This window comes from Ochlerotatus camptorhynchus, unplaced genomic scaffold (assembly GCF_037179485.1).
Source record: "Ochlerotatus camptorhynchus isolate MF236.1 unplaced genomic scaffold, CSIRO-AGI_Acam_v1.1 ptg000849l, whole genome shotgun sequence".
NCBI classification, from domain to species: Eukaryota; Metazoa; Arthropoda; class Insecta; order Diptera; family Culicidae; genus Ochlerotatus; species Ochlerotatus camptorhynchus.
In genome coordinates this window covers 29,210-36,611 of record NW_027041308.1, presented here as the reverse complement: position 1 = coordinate 36,611, position 7,402 = coordinate 29,210, and the positions used below count along the sequence as shown (strand labels likewise).

Below are 7,402 nucleotides of genomic sequence, written 5' to 3'. Positions count from 1 at the left end.
CTAGGGTAATTAGAAAGGGATTCTGAGGAAAGCTTCAAGGAATTCTGAGGATAAATCCAAGGCATTCTGAAGAGGAGGGAAATATTGGAAGTTTCCAAGGGCAATTGCAGAGGAGAATCCCAAGATAGTACTGTGCAGAATTTCAAAGCATATCTGAAATGAATTGCATGCGAAGTTTAAGTAGAATTATGAAAGGAAACTTCTGCGAATTTTTTGTCGACTGTTATTAAGAAAATTTCAAAGGAATACAATTGAAAATTTTAAGATTATTTTAGTTTTAGTGGTATTCTAAAAAGAACTCTTAGAAAGGGAATGATTCTAATGAACTTGAGAACATTCCGAAGATATTCTGCAAAGTGTTCCGAGCGATTTATCAAGGTAACAAGCAAAAAAAAATTAGCAAAGACAAATTTTGAAGATTGGGCTGAAATGTTCTGAAGTCATCAAAAAAGGAATTCTTGTTTAGATTCACGCATATAGATTCATTAAAGTACACATGGTAGAAAAATGTTCCGGAATTCCTTGGGGTACTAAAGCAGGGTGCCTACTACATAAAAACTAGGAATCCTCACGGAATTTTATTTTTCCTGGAAAACCTGGAATACTCAGGGAATTTTCAAAATTACAATCGAATACAACTTATCAAAATGTAGGCAGCGTGTCCTAACCCGATTATCTATTTTTCCATGTATTTTCACCTCAACGCAATCGAATTGAAATCATTGACATTATATGAAAACGGAGCAGCAACTTCCCTCAAAGTTCTTCCCTTCTAGTCCCCTCATCTTGGGGTTCTCTTGCAAATTTGTTGACAAGCCTCTTGGTATACATAAAAGAACTACGTGTGAATATTTCTCAGAATTGCCTTGGGATACTTCCAGGAATTCCTTTAAAGCAGGGCTGCTAGCGAGTCACTTTTTAGTGACTTTGTAACTTTTTTCAAGCCAGTCACTAAAGTCGATGAAAAACTTAATTGAAGGATTTATTATTGAAACATTAAAATTTTGATTAAACTGAAATAATTTAAAATTGTTGAATATCAAAAATTATAGATATTGATAAAATGGAGCATAGTAAAAAAAAAGTAAGTCATAATAATTCATTACTCATAATAGCTATAAGTAAATATTCAACCTGAATGAGTAATTAAAGAAAATGCTATTAATTTACGTAATGAAGTTTGATTTAATCCTCCTATGGCTCCAACAATTATTGATAAAATAAAAGAAATTAAGATCAAATTAGAAATTACATTTTATGAAATCAACAATAAGAGAAATTATTTTTTGTCAAGTTATTTAAATTAAACTATTAATTGAACTTAAGCCTTCTATTACTCCTGGGAATTTAAAATGGAAAAGAGCACCTCCTCTTTTTAGTAATAGTTGATTAAATTAATAAATCATTAAAATTATTATTAACTATTCAATTTTTATTAAAAATAATATTATTAAAATAATTGCAAATAATAAAACAGATGAAGCAAAAGCTTGAGTTAAGAAATATTTTAATCTACTTTCTGAGGTTATTAAAATTTTTTACCTTCATTTATTAAGGCAATAAATGAAAGTAAATTAACTTCTAATCCTATTTATGCTACAAGAATTCAAGAATTTTAGGAAATTGCAATTAAAGAACCTGAAATTAATATACTAAGAAAATTATTTTTAATTTTATTTTAATGTTAAATAAAAAGAAAAGAATTTTAACCTTTATAACTACAGTATGAACTCAACAACTTAATAAGCTAATCTTTTTATATTTTGGTGTAAGATGCACAAAAGTTTCTGAAGCTTTTGGAAATAGTTTAATTCTATTAAATATAATAATGAAAAAGCATTAAACCTTTATGATTAACCCTATCAAGGTAATCCTATTTTTCGGGCAATTCCCCCCCCCCCCATCTTGCTGTAGCACATTCCCTTCCTCATTCAGGACAAGCTGTTAGTTGGACAAATCGATTTCTGCTTCTATCATTTTACAATTTTAAAATACTGAACTTCTGAAGCACTGCACAAAAATGGGCTGTTAGGATTTCGTCGATTTCTTTACTCTGACTTTGACAGTTCGAACGATTGCACTAACACCATCATACTGACTCGACCTCAGATCCTACTCGGATCCATTTTCATTCGTTTATTAAAAGTCAGGGTTGACTCTGACCCAGGTTAAAAACCGAAAACGACATAAGTAGTGATCAACACAGCTTCGTTTCTGGTCGTTCTACTACCACTAATCTACTTTGTCTGCCATCGTATGTCACGGAAAGCATGACAGAACGGGCTCAAACAGACGTAATTTACACCGACTTGTCGGCTGCATTTGATAAACTGAATTATGCAATTGCGATTGCTAAGTTCGATAGACTCGGGGTTAATGGCAACCTCCTGCGATGGCTTCGCTCTTATCTCAGTGATCGCCAGCTGATTGTAACCGTTGGTGAATGTCAGTCTGCTGTTTACCCAGCCACGTCAGGGATACCTCAAGGAAGGCCCGTTGATTTTCCTGTTGTACACAGATAAAAATTCTGAATTTTAATTGTGATGTAAACATTCATTCACGTAGACTTGTATTTCATTTCACGCAACCGAGCAACTTGCAAACAATGTTGTTTACAAAGATGGGCTTTTGTATACAATATTTGCTACATTGCATGAAATGTGTCAGAACTTTACATGTTATACTATGTAAACGTATATGTGACGCTCCATTTATGTGCATCATATTGAACAGAAATTTACACTACTTTTTCGAGCTGTGTACTTTAACGACGTGAATCTGGTCCTCGAAGGCCCTCGTCTATCGTTTGCAGATGATCTTAGAATCCATATCCGGATCCGTTCTATCGATGACTGTCACTTCCTCCAATGCCAGCTTGAAGCGTTTGCTAACTGGTGCAACTCCCAAGTAACAATCTAAATGCTTGGAAGATTTATTCTTATTTTATCATTGTTTTATCATAGCATCCCTTCTAGCCTGTGGTTGTATTACGGTTTTGTGTGCTTGTCATAAAATCAGGCCGTCAAGTCGTCTATAAAACTGTTTTATGACTACTAAATTAAAACTCAGACTTCATAGTTTTAACGGTAGCTGTAAGGTGGTTCTGCATCACTACTTATAACTGAAGAATAAAACCAAAACAAAACATAAAATTATGTTTTATGGTACACTTTTTATGACCGATATAAAACTTGAAGCAGTCTTAGACCTTCATTAAAGCTTCATTACAACTATCATCTTTATCAGAGGCCTAAGATTCACAGATAAGAAATATACTGCTACAACAAAAAATACTCTGAAATTTTTTGTCATTATAAAAAACAAATCTATTCAGATATATGAAATGAAAACCCCTTCAGTGCTTCTGAACACGATGAAGATGAGACGATCGACAATATGAAACTCCTGAAGGAACTACAGTTATACGATCCCTACATAAGGCACAGTGCGGTGAAGGAGCTCTTAAAAATATTGAACAAGCGGCTTTCCGATACACTTCCGAAAGATCCACGAACCCTTCTTAAAGCAACACCGACAGTTTCACTAAATCCGTTTGGAGATGGCCAGTATTGACATCACGGCTTTAAACCTTGTATTGAAAAAGCTTTTAGTGGATCCAATAAGCATTTCTTACATCTTGATTACAAGCGAAAATAGGAGGATCGAAAACTTTTTGACAGGTGGTCATGGTTTTTGTTTTGTTTTGATTCGCTGTACCGAATAAAACCAGTAAGCTAGTTATATAGCTTAAATATAACTTAACGCTCTCAATTTGGACTACGAAATGCTAAGATACAACCATTAGGTTTATGTTATGCTATAGAATTCCAATCTAGGAGAATATGTTATATTGAGGTATTTTTAAGGAGTAGCAAGTTATAACGAAAAAACATGTCGCCGTATGAACAAATTTCACACAGTATGAATAATTGCGCTTTAATTGATAGGCAATAAAACACTTTCATACATCTATGTATAATTAAATAATATATGTGACTGGTTATTGCTCAACAGTAGTAACAGTTTTGTACTAAATAGATAATCTTTGAATGACTCTTTAATGCATGGTGCTAATGCAGACAAATTAAAAATATCCCTATATTTTAGTATTCATATGGCGCACTAAATGTATGCTCCTATTTGGTATAATAATCACCATAAATATTGCACGGCATGCTGTGAAGCATATACAGATTGGTTTAAAATTATAATAAAGTCGTCTTATTTTCAATGTACAATAATATCAGCCATTATTACCAACTGACAAGGATCATGATTTCACATCAAACATCGAAAGAATAAAACCACAATAAAATATTTCTCAATATTAACTATCATCCGAAAACCCCAACTTAAAACCTTCAAAGCTGTCAAAATGTTTTGCGTATCATGTTTTATCAACTTCTTCAGGAGCGATTTATGCGGTTGTAATATAGTTTTATGGTAGTCATTAGAAGGCTGTTAAAACTTTCTGACCTGGAGGAGGTTTTATGCTTTCATTTTTAACAATCACGTCTAGAGTGTGATAAAACTGACATAAATCCTATGCTCCTAAAGTAGTTCGCATATCAAGTTTTAATGACTGCATTAAAACTGGGCCAATTGGCCATGACATGGCTGTATTGCGGTTCTCAGGAGATTGTTAAAGCAATGTGGTCGTCAGTGAAGGTTTTATAATTTGGTTATATCAACTGCTATAAAACTTAAATAAAACAAAAATTGTTGCTTGGTTGAACCGAATGGTGGTCAACCCCGCGAAGTGTTCAGTTATCACCTTCTCTCGCAAGAAGGAACCGATCATGTTCAATTATGTACTTTAGGAAACAACTATCAGCCGTGTCAACCACGTAAAAGACCAGGGAGTTATTCTGGATTCCCAGTTAACGTATAAGCAACATATCTCGTTCATTGTCGACGAGGCGTCAAGATCTTTGGGATTCATTTTCAGGATTTTCCGTCTCAAATCGCTATACTGTTCCCTGGTGCGGTCCACCCTGGAATATTGCTCTGCAGTATGGAACCCAAGCTATAACAATGGTGCCGAAAGAGTTGAGTCCGTGCAGCGTCGATGTCTTCGATTTGCTCTGAGGAAGCTGCCTTGGAGAAACCCTTTTCGTCTACCCAGTTATGAAAGTCGATGTCAACTGATTGATCTGGAGTTTCTACGTACTAGGAGAGACACTTCGTGGGCCCTGCTCATCGTGGATAATTTACAGGGTAGAATTGATTGTTCTACAATCCTGGAAAAGATCAACGTGAACGTCCAACCCCGAGCGCTGCGAAATAAAGCTACGTTAAGATTGCCTCAGCATCGCACTAACTATCCAGCATTTTACGTGCGCTGATGGCTGCCACAATCTGGCTGAGTTTCTGGTAAGGAACATTCGATTTGATGTTTGGGTTATGTCGTTTGACGTATAAACGATCAAATTTTACCGTTTACAGCTCAAACGACACAAGCCAAACTTCAAATCAGAAACTCAACCAGATTGTGGCGGCCATGATCGCTCGTAAAATGCTGGATAGCATGAACGGTGCTATAGATGGCCTTCAACGTGTGTTCAATCGAGTTTCTTCAGTATTCGATTTCAACCTGACACGAGAGATGCTACGCAGGCGCTTTTCCCGTAGTTTCTCTGACGCAGTAAACCGTTGAATGACCATGTATTTTATTGTATTGTGTTGGGGTTACACTCAGTCTGTTGATGTAAACTAATAAATAAATAAATAAACGTGCTTCCAGTGACAAGATCCGGAGGTTCCCTGGATCATGGCTATTCTATTTCCGATGGAAGTTTTCCATCTGGATGGTGATTACTCTAACCAATGCAGGACAGTGGATGAATCAGTCCAGAAGAATTCTTCAGCGGGCTTCTGTATGGAGTGTACCACCTTTTTGTAGAAATTCAATCACAATACTGCTGCGCACATCTCCAGACGTGCGATGTTTTGCGATTTGGCCAACGGAGCCACCTTGGACTTGGACGTCAACAGCTGGACTCTAACGGCTCCGGCAGACTCTGACCGAACGTAGCAGCACGATCCTCGGAGAAGAAGTGGAACTGGAATGATGTTGTGTTGGCCAACGATACACAGCGAGGAATCCGGAGTGTGGCGATTGTATCGAGCGTTCCATGGAATTCCTCCCACTTGGACTGGAGATGTGGAGGAAAAGGGCGATCCCACTCGTATGGATCTCCGGCTTCGGTTTTCAGTGCCCATACGCGCTATTGACTATTACACGCTATGTCTGAAGGCACTTTTTTTGCAACATTCATGTACCTCAGATTTTTCTTCACAGGATGTTAGTATTGATCCTAACAATCAAATCTGTGATGGTTTTAAAATATTTCATCTTGGGTTTTTTGAAGTTTACAAAGCCGATTATGAAGGCGTATATGGACTATTGACGATACAACTGTTACAAATTGAACAAATGCAGTCATATAAGGTTCAAAAGATGATTGCAGTAATCCAAATGGCATTAAAGAAGTTTTCTTCGAGAAAGAAGCGAGCAGGACTGTCCGAGACAGCCACGTAGTCATAGTAGGCATTGATTTTCGTCCTATTTCGAGTATTTTTTTTATGAATTTATCGTGTAGAAAATCTGGAAAAAAAATAAACAAATCTCATGAAGAAAATAGAGAGCTCGCTTGTCGTGCTTCGAAAAGCGACTCTGTAAAAAAAATGAAGCCACTTTAGTAGCGACGATCGTTGAAAGATTTTTTACCGGAGTTCAATAAAGGTATCCGAAAGTTTTGTGTCTTGTAATCAGCAGCTGGCGAAGGTGGTATTTACCACGAAATCATCCTGAGGGGCAGAAAATTTGCTTGTATTTTTAAAAATAAATGGATATGTTTGACTCAACGGCGAGATCGAAAATAAATTCTGGCAACCATGACGATATTTTTTGAAAATCGTTTAAACGATAATGCCGATAATACAGGAATGAAACTCACATGAGGTTAGTTACTCTTGCCCAGTGAGTTAAGGTAGCCTTAACCTTGAATTACTACAGAGTTGCTAGAGCTTCATTGCAGTTCCCATATTTTGGAAATTTTCAGGAAAGTTCAGCGACCTTCTAGCAAATACTGCGAACTATAGGGAACTGTAGTGAATTTTAGGAAAGTACTGCAAACTTTAAATAATTACCTCCAATAAAGGAGAAAAATTCAACAACATTCAGATAAGTTCATTGAACTACAAAGAAGTTCTACAAACTTCAGGAAAATTATTCAAACTTTAAAGATTTGCTTCGATCTTCAGAGAAGCTCTATAAACTTCAGGAAAATTCTGCCGACTTCATGGACGTTTTGTGAGCTTCTGGGGAGTTCAATGTCGTTCTGGTAAGTTATACGAACTTCAAGAGAGTTCTGTGAACTATAGCAACATTATATGAATT

The 7,402-nt window shown here is 36.2% G+C and overlaps 1 pseudogene; it reads right to left on the bottom strand.

Moving 5' to 3' along the window:
* Positions 1-868: 868 nt before the first annotated feature.
* LOC135715314 (NADH-ubiquinone oxidoreductase chain 2-like) lies at positions 869-1,669 on the bottom strand (annotated as a pseudogene).
* Positions 1,670-7,402: the final 5,733 nt, after the last annotated feature.